This window comes from Gracilinanus agilis, chromosome 2 (genome assembly GCF_016433145.1).
Source record: "Gracilinanus agilis isolate LMUSP501 chromosome 2, AgileGrace, whole genome shotgun sequence".
NCBI classification, from domain to species: Eukaryota; Metazoa; Chordata; class Mammalia; order Didelphimorphia; family Didelphidae; genus Gracilinanus; species Gracilinanus agilis.
In genome coordinates this window covers 66,670,497-66,690,159 of record NC_058131.1, presented here as the reverse complement: position 1 = coordinate 66,690,159, position 19,663 = coordinate 66,670,497, and positions in this window count along the sequence as shown.

Sequence of the window (19,663 nt, the reverse complement as noted above, 5' to 3'; positions counted from 1 at the left end):
CCATACCTTGGTAAAACCATCGTGGTAGATGGGCCAAACTAAACTAATTGAAGTAACTGAGAGGCCTCAAATCCATGACTGATGTAAGGATGAGGGATGGGACAAGAAGAGCCAGACGAAGGCCATTGGTGACAGTTACTGACAGTTGAGACCAGAGAGGATGCTGGGGATTTCTCCAAAGGAGGAAGGAGGAAGAGGGACTTCCCGATGAGTTCTGAGAGAGGGAGGAGGAGAACATCTCAGTTAGAATCCAGTCCTGAGGGCTTCCTGAGTAGCTTTCTTTGGACTTTGAAACCCTGATTCCCTGGTCAAAGGCATCCTATCGCTTTCCACCCAGCAAGACTTCAACAAACGAGTTAGCTAAGTTTTGGGACTCCATTTTGGGAGCAATCTCTTAGGCTCCTTCCCCCATTACCCAACCTTGCTGAGAGACACTTTCCAGTCTAACTTACAATTATAGAAAAGGATAGAAATAGAAACAGAAAGAGAACGGACAAGGGGGGAGATGCTTAGGAGTGGGAACCCCAAAGGTTCCCACCTGAGTGATGAACCCCATAGAAATAGAGAAGAGGGCACCCCAAAGTCCCTCTGCCCTTCACCCCTTTCCCCAATCCCTATATTGATATTAATAAAAGACATTCATTAGTCAGATAGCATTCCAGAGTACCAGAGAGACAACGAGGGGGGAGGAGAATCACATCTTGGTCTGGCTGCCTCCATCTTGAAGCCAGACTACCTGCTGTGAAGTCAACTGACCTTGGGGGAGGCTTGTGTGAACCCCGCCCTCATTCAGAATCAGATTGGGGTCCTCCATACCTCCTCTTATAGGGAAGCCTTGCCCCTAACGGCTGTGGGTCAGCCCAACCATCCAGGTCACCAAGTTTAGGGGTGACACCCACTTAAAGTCTCAGAGTGTATATTTAGCAAGAGGGGAGAGCTAGAAGAGAGTTTCACCTCATAGACTCTCTCAATCTCCCCTCCATCCCTAACATTGGGTACCTGGCTCTGTTAATTCTTATAATTTGTAAGAGGGTGTCTGTCTACTCCAGGCATATAAAGACCTCCTGCTGAAAGTGAATGAGAAGTGTTTGTTCCAACAACCATGAAGGCCGTCGAAGTTGGAATTACAGCACCTTTAGAGCTTGGTTAGCATCAAAGAAGCCAAAGCCATTCACTGCATCTCCAGCCATGGCCAATCTTGTGTCTTTCCAGTGGAGTTCAATGGATCTGCAAGAGAGAATGAGGCTGAAAACTTTGTGTGTCTAAGCCTCACTTATATCCAGTTCACACAAAAGTCAAGCTATCACCTCATCATGTCATCGATCCTCTTTGAAATGAATAACAAAGAACAGAACTAAAATAGAATGAATAGGTCTTCACCCACAAAGTGATGAAAACTCTAGTAGTTATTCAATAATACAGAAATGGCAGAACTTAGCAATTCAATAACCATGATAATTAGTTAAAATAAAATGATAGGTGGGGTACCAAGCACTTACAATTTCTAGAATCAACTCCTCCTTTCCCAACATACATTTGATTCTTCAAATTTAAATTTAGCAAATATTTATTAAGCAATTAAAGTGCTGTTAAGGTTAAGAGTTTATAAGAACAAATATCAGCAGAAATGGGGAAGTTTGGAGGAAAGATAGATTTTGGAGAAAATACAGCCAATTCTGTTTTGGATATGTTGAATCTGAGATGTCCGTGGAATAGCTAGGTAGATAGAGACATACAGAAGTTTGTTGGTCCCATAAGATCAGAGCCTAGGGAAAAATAAAAGAATTAAGATTCATCTGAATAGAGATGATAATTGAAAGTGATTGAATGTTACTGAGATCCCCAAACAAGAGGGTATATAAAGAGAAGGGAGGAGGGTCTCTGACTTTGTGCTTACCCAGTGATCTTTCTCCCTCCCCAGACCAGTGGCACACCCATGGCAAGTGAAGGATTATTTCATTCTTGCCCTGGGAGCACAAATTCCTAGCTATTATGCTGTGTGCCAACAAGTCTCTATGTCCATTTTCTAGGAATACCACAAAGGAGAAAAATGTGACTTTATGGTCTTGAACTGAATGAATCACAAAGTAATGAACAATGTAGCTTACACTCCTCATCACTGACATTAGAATACTGTTATGGAATGATTTTCTACTCAAATTCTTTATAGTAGGCATAGCTATTAGATATTACTAATGGAAAATCTATTTCTCTGCCAGGGAAGGGCACAGTTCCCAGATGTTTCCCATTTAATCTCCTCCACTATTTCCCAGTTTCTTTACCTTTCTTGTCCTTAGGCAGAAAACATACAATTCCAATTTTCGGGGCTTTCTAAATGATCTCTGCATGCACCTTTTCTCCTGTGATAAATTTATACACAAATTGCTCCAGAGAACAGGAAACTATATCATCAGGGTCATACAAAGAACACTGAACTTGGAGTTAGAATAAGGGCACATGTTGATATAGCAGTCTGTGATGTATATAACAATGGGTGAAGTATAAAATGCAAGAGTTTTAAAGAGAGAGAGGAAACTAAGGCCCAGAAAGAATGTGACTTATCCAAGATTGCACAGTCAAGAAGTCTCAGGGCCAAGATTTGAAACTAGGTTTTCTGATTCTATCTGATATTCTTCCAAACTAGACCACACTATCAAATTCCAGCCAAAGAACACTGGTCAAGTCATATTATTTCTCTGACCCTGCTTTCTTGATATGGAAAATAAAGCAGTCATCCTTTTTCCTGCCTACCTCAGAGGGTAATTATGAGAATCAAATGAGATTACGAAGATAAAGTGCTTTGTAGGCCTTAAGGCACCATAGAAAAGTTATCTGTTATTATTATTACTCTAATTTGTCACAGTAATGAGAGAAAGTATCCTACGCTTAGCTTCTCCTGAGTAGATGAATGTCATTTACTTAGGGCTTATTGGTTCTTAGGTCAAAACTACACATTAAATTTCCTGAGAATTCAATTAACTTTGTTCTGTTCTCTGACCATGAACTGCAACCTTCAATTCAATTAGATTCAACAAGCATTCATTAAGTAACTAATCTGCAGAGAGTCAAGCACTAAACTAAATTCTAGAGATAATGAATCAAAACCCAAACTGAGCCTGCCAACAGGAAGCTTGTATTCTATTGGGGAAAACGGAAAACAACACATACGTAGAAAAATAAATAAAAATATACACAAAATAATATCTAGGGATGGAGCTCTAGCAACTTGGCTGATGAGGAGAGTTTCCAGGAGCATGTTCTATACACACAGATCTTTGTAGGAAGTTACCATTTTAAGGGTCAGAAATGATGAAGGATTATTTTCTACAGATCCAGGACAGTCCATTTAAAGGCACTGAGCAGTGAGCTATGATGCCTTGGACAAAGTGAGCCAAGGAGGTCCATTAGGCTGAAATACAAAGTGCCTGAAGAAAAATTACATATAGTAATCAGAGACAGGAACACCAGAATGCCATTTTAAAGGACTTCAGACTTCACCCTACAGGCAAGAGGGAACCAATGGGGTTGAGCTGGTTGAGCAAGAAATGATCTGATCAGATTTGTGGGTTCAGGCTCTGTATGGCTGTTAGTCTTACTCTATTTAGGGGCAATGACCTCTACGACTTAAATTAGTTATTTAATAATGAGTTTTTATTCATTGTAATGTCTCATAATTACTAAATAATACTATCTATAGTCAGTAGTCAAATTATTCCATACAGTAACACCATGGAATGGATAATTTTCAGGGACGATTTACCCTATCGTATAAACAAGAAAACTAAGACCTAACAAATTTAAATTTCATTCAATTTTATATGCCTTAATTAAACAGCTTCCATATGTGAGGCTCTGTGATAGGGATGAGATATAGAGATAAAAATGAAACAATTCTTGCCTCCAGGAAATTCATTATATTGAAAATATAATATCTATGTTCAAATAAACAAATAAATATAAAATAATCATATATTATATGTAATATATTATATATAATGTATACTATAGAATATGTATATACTATATATACTATATATACTATATATACTATATATACTATATGATGTATGTATACTGTATAAAATATTTGCCATGAAATACATGTATATATAATGTATTACATGTATACTATATAATATATACTTTATGTATTATATAATGAATATTATGTATATGATATGTACATATTACATGTAATATATACATATTTCAAGAGGGAGAGAATGTTAATAACTAAAGGCAGGATAAAAGGGGTGAGTACAGTGATGTGCTAGTAAATCAGCTTTCCAGAATAAAAAAGAAAAAAAGAAATATGTATGATATCCTTTTAAATTTAATTCATATTATTAGCATGTTTTATGTAACTTTCTAATGTCTACCCCTCACCCCATCAAAAAAACACACCTTGGTTTAGCATGTAATAATTATCAATTGCCAAGGTGTACATGTTCAAACTGAAAATTTAACTATTGGCTCTCATAAACCTATTCAAACTGACTCTTTTACAAATTTAGAGATTTTCTAAGGCTACTCAGCAAGTAAGTGGAGCCTGGCCTGGAGCTTAGATCTCATGACTACTAGTCTAATGTGATTTTTCCTGGATATCCTGTTGCCTCTCCCATATACTGACCATTGGCCATAAAGACATAGGAAGAGATGGGAGAATTAATTAGATTTGGTATTGTATGAATATTAGTCTGATTTAATTAGATTGTCTTGTATCAGCACAATGTATCTCACACAGAAGAGTGAAGAGAAGAAGCAGTAACTGGCACTGAGGTTTGTAGAGGCAATTTCTTACTATATGGTAGACTCATCAAGAAGTACAGTATCATGCCCCCAAGGAACTGATGATCACTAGATAGCATCTTTACATAGGTCTTCTTATGGATGGCCAGTTATGGTGTCCTCATGAAAAATAGATAAGTAAGAGACTGCTGGCCTTTGCCTGGTCCACTATATTACAACCAAAATACCACTTCATTTGGAGAATAACGGGATAATGGCTTCTTGGCTGGAAAGCCGGAGAAAAGATCATTCATTCATTAGACAACTGAAGGTTACTCAGATAGTCTAAAGAAAATGGCTCGCCTTTATTTAATGGTGATATTACTGATGACTGGTGAACCATATTATCCACAGCTAGGGTAAGGAGCATCCATCCCCTGGAAAATAAGACTCAGGTTTTAGTGCCACTTCCCTTAAATTACCTAGCTTTTTCAGAAGCAGATAATAGTCCAAATGAGGATTGAGTGAGTTGGCCCCTTACAGAAAGAACTGGAAGAAAATCCATAAACTTGTGGCAATTTCATGATTATGTTTATTTACAACTTTCACATATCCCCCTCAGTTACCTATTAACATAGGAGATGCTGTGGGTGATGCCATAGCCTCCTCTTGTGATGGATTAATTCCTACCCAGAATCTCCCATTGAGGAAGTACTCAAATCTACGATATTTACTTTTCTCCTAGTTCCACTACAGATTCTGAAATTTTATCCTATATCAAACCTAATTGTTCAAGCATTGATATAGGTCCATAGCATGAATGCTTTTCATGCCCCAATAATCCTTTCAGAGCCCCAAAAGCATAAAATCCCAAGAACTGAGAAAATAAATACAAGCAGAGAGAAAGACAGTCACTTCCCTCAATGAGCTTACAGATTCATGGAAGAAGAGAGTGCATCAAAGGGAGGAGCCCAAATTGAAAAGGATTCCTCACTATTCTACACCTGACAGATAGTCAGCCAGCCTTTGTTTGAAGACATCTTTTGAGAAGAAACTTTACTCCTCCCTGAGGAAGTCCTTTGCACTTTGGAATAGCTCTAATTATTTGATCCTGTGGCTTAGTTGTTTCAGTTATCTGACTCTTCATGACTCTATTTGAGGTTTTCTTGGCAGAAATATTTGAGTGGTTTGGCATTTCCTTCTACATATCATTTTACAGATGAGGAAACTAAGGCAAACTGGGTTAAGTGATTTAGCCAGTCACATAGCTAGTAAGTGTATGAGGCCAGATTTAAACTCAGGTCTTCCTGATTCCAGAACTGGCACTTTATCCACTGAGCCACCTAGATGCCCTAGCTAGAATTATGGAAGGTCCATAAATTTTAGAGTCAGAAGGGAATTTAATAATCAGTTAATTTAACAACTCATTTTATACATGAGGAAAAGAGGGCCCAAGAAGGTGAAAGACCTTGTCCAATGTTATTCAGGTCATAAGTGTAAAAGGGAATTCTTTATTCTCTTTGAGTTTACACTTGTACAAGAATTCCCTTTTACATAGGAAATCAGAACTCAAATCCAGGTATTCTGATTAAATCCAGTATTTTATCTCTGACTGATTTTTTTCATTACTAGAACTTACTAATCACAAGGTGTTTTTATTGTTGTCCTGTATTTTTGTTTTTCTCTTGTACAATCAATGTCTTCCTTACCTCTGTTTTGTTTTCTTGATCAACTTTGTTGCTTCCTTCTTGTGTATTGTGTCCATGAGTGCACATGGGAATATAGGTCTGAACCTAAATGAAGATAATCATCATCCCTGGACTCTAATCTCAATTGTTTTAACCAAGTTTCATCTTAGTTGAGACTTGGTGTGGAGTAGAGAGGTATTTGAGAAGCAGAGTTGAAGTGAATTCCCATTCCAAGCACAGGAATGTATAATACGTACCTGTGAATGTATTATGTGAATGTATAGTAGTGGAAAATGAAAAGTCCCTGTTGGAGAACAGCAAGAACCAATTTTTCTGGCCAGTGGTGAGAAGTAGATGACGATCTGACCAAAAAAATGGGAAAGATTTCTCTGACAGGTTGGGGAACAACTAGGTAAGCCCAGTTTTAATTAAATCAAGGAATTAGAAAGTAGCTTGTAGAAGAGATTTATAAAAATTATAAAATTTAGTTTATAAACATTATTTTATTTATTAACTTGAATTAATCTAAATATATGTATGAATTTAAATGTGCATATATAAATGTACACATAATATGTATACATGCCAATTTTCTGTATGTAAATGTTCTTTATAAGTTTTAAATATTCTATACTTATAAAATATATTTCTATGAATTCATGAAAAATTTAATTTCTTTGGTTCTATGAAATTTGTATTTTATTTCCTTTTGTTGATACCACTAAGATTCTATGGTTTATGGATTCCTTATGGTTCTCTGAACAGTCTGAGTTTATTTGAAGATTCTATGGTTTTGTAATTTCATGAATATCTTATGATTGTATGATTCCGAGTTAACATTTTCCTCTTATCTTCGTGTTACATGTGATTTAAGATTTTCTTGTAAATGAAAATTCTTATTATCATCATTATTTCTTGGCTCAGCTATAGCTTTTTTTCCTCTGAGCAACCCCTGGTGCTTTACAGAGTCTTAGAGCAATTCTAATCGACCCTGGCAAGGGAGGTAAAATGCAATTCAAACAATAAGTCCATAAAAATTAATTCCAGTACTTATCTACCAATACCTGTTCTCTATCTTTATTCGAAATGAGCTCCTCTTATTAGAACAAAAATCTCTTTTTTGTTCTAATAAGGTGCCAGAAATTGACCCACAGAAATCTTTGCCTTTTCTTCATATTATCCAGGATACATTTCACTGTCAGAGTCCAGAAGATCTAAGGATTCATATAATCAGCCATCCCTTGAGTTTAGAAGGACTAGCACATGACTCTTTTCAAGATAACTTGACAGGGGCATGTTATTGGTGGCACCAGGGAAAAGCACTGAATTAGTTCACTATAACACTTTTTGTTTATATAAGAATTTGACCTCCAGACAAACACCAAATGCTATAGAAATCTATTAGCAATTTCAGTAGAATTTGTCCACTTGAAAAATTTCATTAGTACTATTTTATTTCATGATAGAGTAAAATGCCAGCCATGGGGATATCATACTATAATCTGTTACCATTTAATAGCATATTTGATCAAAATAATTAATTACAACATCACACAATATTAGAATTTGAAGAGACTCCATCAATTATCTAGTCTTCATACCTGAGTATGATTCTCACTGTAACACATCTGGCAAGTAATCTTGCTGATGCTATTTGAAGACCAATAAGAGGGCATTGTGTCTTAAGGAAGTTGTTCCTCTTTTGGAAAGTCAGCAAAGCTTTTCAAAGTTTGAAAGTCTTCCAAAACTTCCATTGTTTAAAGTTTTGCTGTTGTTGTTTTGGTTTTTTTCCTCAACACAAAGCTGAAATTGACTTCTTTACCATTCTACCTGTTTTTGCTGGTTTTTCTGACGATAAAGGGAACAAGTTTCAAGGCTTTTCCTGACACTCCACAACTTTGAAGACAGCTACAATATTCCCTTCCTCTCCACCTTTATCTTCTCAAAGCAAAGCATTTCATTTCTTTCATTCAGTCTTCATGTGAGCTGAACTCAAGGTCCTCAAACTCCTGGTTGCCATCATCTATTCTCTCTATCTTATCAGTCACATTATACTTGGAACATGTAATGGAAGACAATAATCTGGATGAGGTGTTATGAGAGCAGAGTGCAAGAAGCCTATCATTGCTTTGCCCTTACCTTTCTTAGTGCATTCCACGATCATCTTTGCCACATAATACTCCTAGCTATATGGAACTTTCAGACCAGTAAAAAACTCTGCATATTTTCCTGAACAAACATGATTCCATTTTTTTTTGCATTTGCCAAGTTAATTTTTGTACGCATTTGCAAGATTTTATGCAATTTTTCTCATTGAATTTTATCTCATTAGATTCATTCAGCTAAATACTTTAGCTTGTCAAGAACTCTTTTGAACCTCAATTATTATTTAATATGTTAGATAACCCTTTTAGATTTCTGCTATGTGAAATTTTATAAACTATCCATTTTTACCTTTATCTAAGTCACTGAAAAAATAATATTAAAACAGAACAGAACCAAATACCCTTAATTTGCTGGAAACCTACTAAAATATTGACATTCAACCATTAAAAACTATATAAATATAGCCATTCATCCACCAACCAAGCTATTTAATTGTATTGTCAGCTAAAATATATCTGTCTATTTTCTCTTCAAGAATACTATTCTTTATCAAAACTCACCCCTACCCCCCCAATATGGAGAACAATTACTGCAGAATTCCTCATGTCTGCTAATTCCATGATCTTGTCAGAAAAGAAAATTAAGTTGAAATGATTTGAGTTGCTCTTGATGAAACCATGTTGGCTTTTTAAAATCACAGCCTCTGTTTCTAGTTTTTTGTCAACCATCTCTTTAATTATCTATGCTAGAATTTCCTAGTCATTAAAGTCAAGCTTTCTGTCCCATAGTTTATAATTTTGTTCTCTTCTTCTAATAGTTACATTGGCACCTATTCAATGTTGTGATAGCTCTTCAGTTTCTTCTGACATTGCAAACATAACTGATAGTGGCCTAGGAAAAACATATGTGTGTTTTGTTTTGGTTTTGTTTCCCCAGTACATAAAGATGTAAATCTTCTGAACCTGATGGCTTTAATTTATCAATGAAAGGTAGATGGACTTTCATTACCTTCCTAACTATTTTGATTATCAACTCCATGTTAAGCAATTTTGTTTGTGAGTTGCAAATTAATTTGTAGAATTATGAAATCAGGGCCAGTGGCATGCCTCATTTTCTTGGATACTCACTGGGAAAGCCAACAGTAGTGCAGAGTAATGATCCAGTCACACTTTAATAAGGCACAGAGGGTACTGAGGTGAGCAGCACAGAAAATACAGAAGCAAGTGGTGAGAAGGAAAAACTACAAAATCAGAGAGTATGGGAACAAGATAGTGATAGAAAAATATAGACAGCATGGGGAAGAGGATGGAGTGGGAGAAAGTTAGAAAGAATTGGGAGTCCTAGATAGCATGAACCCAGATGGAGATAGAAGAGTACTTGGTGAAGAGGTAGGAGTCAAGCTCACAATTTTATAAGGTTTTGATGGGAAACAGGTAACCTTTTATCTTTGCAAATCTAGGATTAGTTCATTAACATAATATATCAAACTTATTAGTAAAACTTTAAAGCTAATACATCCACATTATCTCAATTTGTTTATACCATTGGATTTTCTTGTAGTCTTACTGCGGATATTTGTATCTTATTTGGGGTTATCATATCATCAGATCAGAAGGTCCTGACAGAAAAGCTTACATGGCTTCCCCTGATTTAGCACATAATTTCAAGATGTGATTTTTGTGCACTACCTACAATTTGCAAATTATAGTCATTTGATCTTTGGGACAATCTGTACATGACTTTGCAATATTACTTCCTATAGTTATTGTCTACAGACTACTGTTAAACTTATTACAAACTTATGTTGACTATTAAAAGAAGTTATATGAGAGACCAGAAGAAGAGACAATTAAGGAAAAACAGTGGATTATCTAATATAGATGTCTTCTTTGAAAGGAAGGACAAACAAAATAACTGGGTAAAGATATCTGTGTTAGAAAAGATGTTCAACTACTAGGTAGGGCTTATTCCTCATGAGAATTATTGTTTCGTTTAATGGATTATTGTTGTTGAAGTTTACTTGTCTTCAGTCATATTCAACTCTTTGTAATTTATTTTGGGATATCCTTGACAAAGATAGTAGAGTGGCTTGTGTTGTAGGCAAATTTAAGGTAGGACATGAAGATAGGTAGCAAGGAAATAGGAATGCATAGACAGCAGGACACATGAACTTTACTGGAAGAGATGGACATTCTAGATAGAATGCAGAAAGAGGAGTGGTTTGGGGGAGTCTGAACTGCCAGGAGCAAGGATCAGGGTATGTGGCATCTTGGATTTGGTTAGCAGTTTGTATCCTGGATTTGGAGATCTTGGGGAGACATCTGGCAAGCATCAGGCCTGAGGGAAGGGCATGTCTCTGTGATTGGGTGGACTGGTCACAGAGTGTCTCTAATCCAGTCTGTGGATTTATTGACTGACAAGGATTTATTCATCTACCTGAACATCATGCTCTCAACTTTGATACATCATCTCCAGGAGTATGAGAAATCCCCTTTGATTCCAAAGCCTACAGCAGTCACTCCTGATTTCTAGCTTGGCTGCCTGTCTGTGCTTACATCTGTGAAGTCAGCACATTCTATTGGCATTTGGCAGATCCCTTAGCTTTAGCTTAGACTAACCTAATCCCACCTTCCTTCCCAAGACTTTATTAAATAGTTTTTATAACTTATAGACAACTTTCCTTCTCTACAACCAATCAAGAACTCACTAACTGAATTCTTGATTCCCTGGCTTAGTTAAGGAAGACAGTTGGGTCTAACTGCCATTCACAACCCTGTCATCACTCACTACCAGCTGTGTCCTGTGTTTGTGGGAGTAGGTATGATTCCCAGTGTATTTGTGTGTCAGGCAGTTAACCCAATTTACCCCAATCATTCCTCATTCATCCCCTTCTCCCTCTACTACCTTCTGTGTGATTATTTACCCACTACACTTGCCATTTCCTTCTCCACATCATTGTACAAATGAGGTAATAGAGGCAAACAGCACTAAGTGACTTGTCCAGGTGGCACAACTAGTAAGTGTCTGAGACTAGATTTGAACTCAATTTTTCCTGACTTTAGGACAGGCGCACAAGTCACACCACCTAGCTGCCCTTGATGAGAGATAGAGTATTGCGTGTAAGAAACATCAAGTAGGCTAATATTCCTGATTCTTAAGCAAATGAGTAAATAAAATCCTCACATTATTTTTGAAGTACAAATGAGGGTTCTGAAATTTTATATCCCTTACAAGATACCAAATGATCCCTTCAAATTTGAAAGACCATACTTACATCTTTTTGATTTATTATTTGTCTTTTACTGCAGAAAACTTATTAAATATCTTTAGCACATTGCCTGATTGCCTTTGCATGAAGACAATAAAAAGCTTAATCAGATTAGGTAACATAATAGATGAAAGTCAGGAATATCCTCTATCCTTTCCCTCCTCCAAAAAAATCTTGAGACTCTAGAACAGAGGGCTTAATCAAATACAGTAGAATTTATTAAGGTTAAATGAAAACAAAACAAAACAAATGTATAACACTTGAGCACAATGAATCAATTCAGCAAAAATAATATGTAGATATCAGCAAGTGCTGAAATAAATCTGGTGGTTTTACTTTACTACAAACTCAATATCAGTTGAGTACTACATCTATCAAGAAAACTAATTCAGTCCCACTATGAGTTCAGAGAAGCAAAAATTCCATGAAAAGATGGAACTATTATTCAATTTTATTCTACTCTGTCCAGACTACATATTGAATATTGTGCTCAATTTTGGACATTACATTTTAGTGAAGACATCTAGCTATGTCTAGAGAGCATCTTGTAGAGAGCAGATAGGACAATAAAGGGCTTTGAGTTTCAAATGCTTAAAGAACAAAGGAAGGAACTTGGAATTTTTACAATGGAGAAGATAAGTGGGGAATGATAAGTATTTTCAAATATTTAAAATTTAATAAGATAGAAAAAGACTTAATCTTGTTTTTTCTTGACCCCACAAAGGAGAATCAGGAGAAATAGAATGAAGCTACAAAGAGTCAAATCCAATCTTAATACAAGGGTTAGGGGATACCTCCTAACAATTTGAACTACCCAAAAGTAGAATGATATAATTTCAAGGGCAGTAGTTTCCCCCTTACTCAATCATCTGGTGTTTTCCTTTTCACTAAAAGTCTGGATGGACACTTGTCAGATATGGTATAGAGAGGATTCTTTTTTCAGGTGGATGGTGGACAAGATGACTTCTTATGACTCTTCTAAAACTAAGATTCTTTGATTTGATGAGAACTACAAAACACTTTCATTGAATAGTATTGTTGGAATCAGAAGGGAAATAAACACAGTAATAGTTACACCCAAGATATATCCACTGGCAATGAGCAAAGTTGTCTGAATAGATTTAAGGGAAAAAATAGATTAAGTGTAAAGAAATGGCAATAAAGAGAACACAACTGGGGTCATTTATATCCAGTGTGCTGTCCTATGAAGGTAATTAACAACTGAGTTATAACTCAGGCTGAAAAAAAATGACATCTTCTGCCCTGGCTGTTGATGATCCCTTGGCATAACCCTTTTACTTGACTGTTTCTGAAGCAAGTTATTGTAGCATATTGGCTGGCTCTCAGTCATAGTCTTAGAATCTCAGAATTTGAAGATCTTTTAGTCTAATTGGAAAATGAATAGAGACCCCCTCAACAAAATTTACTGAAAATATTTCTAGTTCTACAATTTCTATTTAATGACCTGTAATGACAGGCAACTTACTATTGCATTAGGCAGTTCATTCTACTTTTAAATAACTCTAATTGTTGTAAAGATTTTCTTTATATGGAACTCAGATATGCCTCCATATAAATTCTACACATTGATTCTATTTCTTTCCTCTAAATCAAGCAGAAAAATATGTCTCTCCACATGATGAATCCTTAGATACTAAGACAACTCTAATATCCTGAGTCTTCTCCTTTTTAGGCTAAACATGCCTCAACCTTTTAAGCAGTCCTCTATGAAAGGGTCTGCAAAACTTTTTCATCCAGATCATCTTCCTCTGAATAGACTTTACATTACAGATATCCTTGCAAATATGATCCTATGGTCCTAGAACTGAATATTAAGTAGTATGACCAAGATAGAGTACCAGACAATTGTCATGACACTATCTCATACTGAATAATATACTACAACACTCCTTAAGATAGTATGACCCTGTCACCTTTATTTTGGTTGAAATTCTTAGGTATAAGATCCTGCTTCTTTAGTGGTAGAACTATGGGGAAGTATATAGGGTGTTCAGAGAGAACTAGCACTTCTAGTGTGATGACATGCTGAGTAATTTTCAATGCTGATCATCCACCTTTGGTGTCTACCTTTCATCAAACTCTCATCCATGTCTCAAAGAAGCTGTAGTGTGTTCAAAGGTTATACTCTGGTAAAATTGTCTTGACAGGCAGGATAAACCTAAATGAGGACAACCAAAAGGTTGGTGATTAATTGGGATGATGAGTTCCTCAAACATGTAAAAACTCCTGGTGGAATGGATAGATGAGAACAATTTGTTCCAGTGACCTGAAGGAGTTTAAAGTAGATGCCATGGAGTGCTTGGGGCTTGGTCAGACATCTAAAATGATAAGATCACCCACTGCATCCTCGGCCATAACCAATTATTCAGACTTTTGTCTTGACAATGAACTTTGATGAATCTGGAAGAGTGAGGTTAATGACACTGTGCAACTCTGACTCACTTAGATTCTATACTCAAGCAAGTAAAGACATAACCAGGTGATCATAGATCCCTTTCAAAAAGAATGAAGAAGGAACACAAATATCATACTGTCCCTCTTACACAGGGTTCTGTTCTATCATTTCTTGCACAACTATGTATATGCTCATCTATCATATTTTCTGTCAGTAGACTCAACTCAAGTTAGTTAGTTTCACCTGAATTTTCTTGAGCTAAATGGTATACAAGAGTGGTGCAATGACCTTCATTGAGTGTCTACAGATTTCTGAGGCAAGGAACTAATAGAAAATGCTCTATAACATGGATAACAAAGGACGATGGTTGGTGCTGAAACCTGACATCAAACTCTGCTGACTGAGCACACATCAAACCATTTTTCAGTAGTTCTCCTTTTCATTCTCAAGGATCGACTCCTAGGGAAGAAAATGGTTTTGCCTTACCTGGACTCTTATTTGTGAGGTTTTTTTTTTTTTTTTAATTGCTACTTTCAGCTGTAGACTGTTCAAGGAGCAATTCTTTGTATATGACAATTTCTTTTCCTTTTTATGAAAGTACTACATCCCAACATTTTAAATATAACAATTTTCTACGCCTTTCAGAGGGTACATTTTCAGTCAGCACGATCAACTACACTCTCTCCATAAAACTAAAAATAACGATCTTCAGGAATGAGAGCAGTAGTAGCATTGTTGAGTTGCTTCTTAAGTTATAATAGTGTTGAAATTATATATTTTTCTTTCCAGAGTTTTCAGCTTGTTAGTGAAAATATTCTTATGGCCAAAATATGGTATGAGTTTTGAATGTGGGGTTTCATTACATACATCTGCATAACCCTCAGAATGAATATGGTATGCAAGCAGGTCTCATCATCATATTTTGTTAGAAGATGTTAGAGAAGAAAGAAGGGTCCTTATGATATAAAATTGGAGAATAAATATTTTTAGATTTTTAGATCCAAGAGGAGCCTTAGAATATTAGACCATACAGTAGTTAGAGCTAAGAGAGACCATAGAAAGGAGAATATAGTGTTCTTTGAACTAATTGGGAAATTAGAACCTTGAATGTTAACACTAGGAGAAACCTAAAAATGTAAAATATTATAACATACAGTAGAAGATAGGAGCTGGAAGAGATCTTAGAAAATAGAATGTAAAATAATTTAGAATATAGAATATAGTTATTTTTTTTTAAAACCCTTACCTTCCGTCTTGAAGTCAATACTGTATATTGGCTCCAAGGCAGAAGAGTGGTAAGGGTAGGCAATGGGGGTCAAGTGACTTGCCCAGGGTCACACAGCTGGGAAGTGTCTGAGGCCAGATTTGAACCTAGGACCTCCCGTCTCTAGGCCTGACTCTCAATCCACTGAGCTACCCAGCTGCCCCCTAGAATATAGTTATTTGAACTATTTGGAAATTTAGTAAAATGTTTGAGCTAAAAGGAATTAAGGACCTATCGTGGCAAGAAGGGAAATCAGAAAATCTTGTTTTATCCTCTCAAATTATAGCATTAGACTTTGAGGCTGGTAAAAGGAAAGTAATATTGTCCAAGAGACATATTTAAATAGCTTAGCATCCACTTCTCCTAATTTATATTTCAGTAATGTTTCTGTTATAACATACATTTTTCTTCTCTACTTTGGCATATTTTTTTTCTAATTTCAATCAAAGCACCTTTTATTATGAGTGAGTTAAGGTTTATACCAGGATATCTGACGTCAAAACATTATTATACTGTTCAATACCAATATTATATAAACTTTCTGACCTGAATTTATTTATTTCAGCTTAAAGTGTATTTATTTAATTAATTAACTTAGAACATTTTTCCCACGGTTTCATGATCTGCATTCTTTCCCTTCATTCTTCTCTCCCCCTTCCCATTGCCAACGATTAATTCCACTGGGTTTTACATGTATCATTGCTCAAAAAGTATTTCCATATTATTAATATTTGCAATAGAATGATGATTTAGAGCAGCGATTCCCAAAGTGGATGGTACCACCCCCTGGTGGGTGCTGCAGCAATCCAGGTGAGCAGTGATGGCCACAGATGCTTTTATCTTTCCTATTAATTGCTATTAACATTAAAAAATTAAGTTCCAGGGGGCTGAGTAATATTTTTTTTGGAAAGGGGGCGATAGGCCAAAACAGTTTGGGAACCACTGATTTAGAGTCTACCTCTCTAAACATATCCCCATCAAATCATGCGATAAAGCAACATTTTTTCTTCTGTGTTTCTACTACAGTTCTTTCTCTGGATGTGAATAGAGTTCTTTCTCATAAGTCCCTCAGAATTATCCTAGATCATTGAACTGCTGGGAGTAGAGAAGTTCATTATGTTCAATTGTGCCACAGTGTATCAGTTGCTGTGTACAATGTTCTCCTGGTTCTGCTCCTTCAACCAAGACTCATTTATCCAGCAAAACTGAGCATAAGAGTTCAGAGAGGGAAATGGGTTTTCAATGAAATAGCAGACTTTCAAAAATTCCTGATGAAAAGACTAAAGCTGAATGGAAAAATATGACTCTCAAATGTAAAACTCAAGAAAAGCATAAGAAAGTAAACAGTAAAGAGAAATAAAAAACATTCACTAAGGTTAAACTATTTACATATCTTTATGGGAAGATGACTTTTGTAACTCCCAAGAATTTTATCATTATTAGGGCTGTTACAAAGAGTATGCATAGACAGAGACAAAGTTGTAAATTGAATATGATAGGATTATAGAAAAAATAAAAATAAGGCATGAAAAAGAGGAATATATAGGGAGTAGCGGGGATGGGAAAAAAAGAGTAAGGGTTAAATTATCACACATAAAAGAAGCACAAGAGAGTTTTTACAGTGGAGGGGAAGATGAGACAGGTGAGAAGGGGAGCAAATGAACCATACTCTCATCGGAATTGGCCCAGTGAGGGAGGAACTTACACAATCCTTTGAGTTTAGAAACCCATCTTACCTATAGGAAAGTAAGAGGGGAAGGGGATTAGAGAAGGGGGTTGTGGCTGATAGAAAAGAGGCCAAATTGGGGAGGTTATGGTAAGAAAATGAATAGCAGGAAATAGAATGGAGAACAACACATAGTAATCATAATAGAACAAATTATTTTTTATATGCCTCTCTAATAAAGGCCTCATTTCTCAAATAAACAGAGAAATTAATTGAATATAAAAGAATACAAGTCATTCCCCAATTGATAAATGGTTAAAGGATATGAATAGGCAGTTCTCAGACAAAATAATTAAAGCTCTCTGCAATCATGCAAAAAAAGTTCTAAATCACTATTAATTAGAGAATTGTGAAATAATAGAATTCTGAGGTACCACCCCAAACACCCCAAATATATCAGATTTGTTATTATGACAGAAAAAGAAAATGACAAAAGTTGGAGGAGATGTGGGAAAACTGAGACATTAATACACCGTTGGGGGAGGTGTGAACTGATTTGACCATTCTGGAGAGCTATTTGGACTTATGCCCAAAGGACTATAAAATATTACATACTTTTTGATCAAATAATATAATTACTAGGTTTGTATTTCAACAAAATTAAAGGAAAAGGGGAAGGACCCATGTATAAAAATATTTATAACAATTCTATTTGTGTGGGCAAAGAATTGGAAAGTGAGGGGATACTCATCAATTACAGAATGGTTGAGTAAGTTATAGTACATGACTGTAATGAAATACTTTTGTGCTGTAAGAAATGATCAGCAGGAGTAGTTTAGAAAAACCTGGAAAGATTTACATGAACTAAAGCAGAGAGAAAAGAACAGAACCAGAAGAACATCATATAATGAACACAACTAATGAATAGTGAACAATAGTGAATGACTTGGCTATTCTCAGCAATACAATGACCCAAAGCAATTCCAAAATACTCATGATAAAAAAATTTCATCTGCTTCCAGAGAAGGACCTGATGTAGTCTGAATCTAAACCATAGCAAACTTTTCTTAAATTGTTTTTTTTTTTTTTTTGGTTCAAAATTCCTTCCACAAAAGGGTTAACAGAACTATTTAAGACTGCTTACCATCTAAAGGGTGGAGAGGAGGGAGGGAGAGAATTTGAAACTCAATTAAAAAAAAAAAGTTAGAAACTTTTTTTTTCATATAATTTGGGGAAATAAATTTTAGAAAGTGAAAGTATTTACTAAGATTTCCATAAAAAAGTTCTCTAAGTACATATATATTTTTAAGCCCTTACCTTCTGTCTTAGAATCAATACTCTATATTGGTTCTAAGGCAGAAGAATGGTAAGGGCTAGGAAATGTGGGTTAAGTGACTTGCCCCGGGGTCACACAACTGGGAAGTGTCTAAGGCCAGATTTTAACCTAAGATCTCCCATCTCTAGGCCTGGCTCTCAATCCACTGAGCCACAGCTGCCCTCTCTCTAAGTATTTTCTAATTCATTATGTCACTGGAGCAAGAAAAGGCAAGGAAAATACCGTACTTTTCCAGAAAGGGAAATGAAACTCAGATTGGTATAATTATACTAAGAGCTTTTTTGAGTTGCAGGACACCTCACATGATTTGCAGCCCAGGCTCTATCTGATTAGAATCCTCAGTATGTCATCCCTGACAAGTTGTAATTCAGTTTGCTCTTGAAGGTCTCAAAAGAACTAGAAGGCACTACTTCCTGAGGCAACCCATTTCACTTTTTGTTATCTCTAGTCATTAGTAAATTTTTTTCCCTTTTTATCTTCTCATATTGAATCTAAATCTGCCTTTTAAAAATAATTTCCTCCCATTGCTTCTTATTCTGCTTCTAAGGGAAAGGCTGGCCAAACCTACATGACAGTCTTTCAAGTTAGTTAAAAACAGATCTCATAGCCCCTCCAAATTCTTTTTCCTGGGCAAAAATCATCAGTTCTTGTTGTCAAACACGAAATGACTTTTTCAAGGTGATTTTGCAAGTTTAAGCAGAGATGGAACAAGAATTCAAGTCTCTGGATTTTCTGTCCAGTTACTTCTCCACCATACCTAACAGCCTCTGAATATAAAGGGAATGAGGCTTCAATGACATGCATTTATAAGTATTTTGGATTAGAAATCGAAGTGTCAAATAATGCTGAATTACCATGATATCATAAACATGACAAGCTTTCCAGACATCATGTACCCCAATCAACTTCCAACTTTTATGATTAACACACGCCCTTGGCATTGGCTACCTTGAATATATATAGAACCTTGGAATCGTAGTGGAAGGGAGCACATAAGCAGCAAATGTAGTGAAAAAAAATCAATTTTCACAGAGCTTATACATAATAGGCTGAAATTTGTAGTGTTGTCAGAAAAATAAAAGGTATAATTCCCTTTTGTCTATTGAATGCATGAATGAATTAATGATTTTTAAAGCATATATTAAGTTCTTACTATGTGGCAAGCATTCTACTAAGTTCTCAAAATATAAG